General features: G+C 41.6%; 1 pseudogene; it reads left to right on the top strand.

Annotated features, from left to right (window-relative positions):
* The first annotated feature begins 238 nt into the window (after positions 1-238).
* LOC112407560 (histone H3-like centromeric protein A pseudogene) lies at positions 239-554 on the top strand (annotated as a pseudogene).
* Positions 555-1,838: the final 1,284 nt, after the last annotated feature.

Here is a 1,838-nt window from a genome sequence, read left to right as displayed (position 1 = left end):
CATAAAATAGTATTTCCTCTATTACTGACAAGCCACAACAGTCAGATGAAATTATTTTCAAGAATGCTGCTTTGGAAAAAACGCCAGCAGTGAATCCGCGGCGGAGCGGACAATTTGAACGCCACCTAGCCGCGGCACGCTGCCAGGGCGCTGCTAACCCTCCCCTGGATGGCAGCCTCTGCCTCCGGACCTGGAAGGCCGAGAAGGAACCGCGGGTCCGCAAGCCTGAGCTCCAGCCATGGGCCCGCGCCTCCGGATCCGCAAGCCTGAAGCCCCAAGGAGGCTGCCCCCGGCCGGGCCCATCCTTAGGCACTTCCTCCCGTCAACTTGCTCGCCGGAGAAATAGGGTTCTGAAGGAGATCCGAACTCTTCAGAAGAGCACACACCTGTTGTTAAGGAAGAACTCCTTCGGCCGCCTGGCAGCAGTAGCGTTTCTAGTTAATCTCTTTGAGGATGCCTATCTCCTCTCCTTACATACAGGCCGTGTCCCTCGCTTCCCAAAGGATGTGCAGCTGGCCAGGAGGATCCGAGGCATTCAGGAAGGGTTCGGCTGAGCTCCTGCCGCCCTTGACTCTGGATACCAGGGACGCTGCCCGTAACCAGGACCAGATCCACGGAGTACAAGGTGCTGCCTGGACTTGCTATCTCTGAGAAGAATGTGCATGTTGCTTTTGTAATTAGTTTTTTTAAGTAGAAGACTGCATGGCTTTCCTCTGTAACAGAGGTAATATATGACAGAATCAACACATTGCAAAAGTACTGAGATTCATTTTCAGATGAAGAGACTTCGAGTTTGACTTCACTTTGCAAATTATTCATAAGACTGATGGTTTGGAAGACATCAGATTTTCTAGGTTATGGGAGAAAAAATCTTTCTGTACCATTAAAATTTTTTTATTATTTTAGATCTTTCTGTATCATTTAAATATTTTTACCATAGGTATATTTACTTTTATTTAAAACATAAGGGAAAAAATAAGAGAAGACCACTTCAGCCAGTTGCATGGAAGAGCCTGGCACGTCCAGCATGCAAATCTCTGTCCTTCAGATTGACTTCATCATTAGTGGCAGCAGCAAGTTCCTGTGTGGATTGTGCCTGTCAACAGATTATATAGCTTTTTAAAAACTCAGCTGGGATGAAAATAGGAAATTGTTAAGCTTTAATGTTCTGGCTCCTTCTGGTAAATTCCTATCAAACTCATTCAGAAATTCTAACTTATAGAATTTATTTTATTCTTATTTGCAAATCATAGAAGATGTATCATGATTTATACTGCAGAATTTTTCATTCCAGGACTTTTAAGAGCCTTTTCAATGTTTTTACAGGTAATTTTTATAACTTCCTTGTGGAGACATAATAAAAATAATTCTTTAATGAGAAAAAGTTAAAGCAGAGTTACTACTATACAGAGATTATACTGTGTTCTTTGTGTATTAGCATTAAGTTCTTCAACTGGACACTTTGCCAACAGCCACAATTTAAACAAGAGAATTCAGGAATGTGTTTTTGTCTCCGATGGAATAGAGTATGAGCAGATAAAAATCTTTCCCATTGCTTGTAACTGAATGCAGTTTAACACATTTCCAGAGAAATGGGAAATGCTGAAGACTTTTAGATATTGTGTGTGGTGAAAATGGTTAGTGAGGGCGGACACTAAAAATGATGTGTCAGCCAACTGAATTGAGAGACAAACTAAAGGGAAAAGGACCAAGTTCTGTTGTTTGATAGATTTTAACCCTTTGGAAAAACCTTTTCCTGTTCGACGTCAACTCATTTTTATATAGACATTGGAATAAAGCTTATCTATCTATGAAAAAAAATGCTGCTTTGGAAATTA

This window comes from Neophocaena asiaeorientalis, unplaced genomic scaffold (genome assembly GCF_003031525.2).
Source record: "Neophocaena asiaeorientalis asiaeorientalis breed wild unplaced genomic scaffold, Neophocaena_asiaeorientalis_V1.1 scaffold485, whole genome shotgun sequence".
Taxonomy (NCBI): domain Eukaryota; kingdom Metazoa; phylum Chordata; class Mammalia; order Artiodactyla; family Phocoenidae; genus Neophocaena; species Neophocaena asiaeorientalis.
This window is presented reverse-complemented; position numbering and strand designations above follow the sequence as displayed.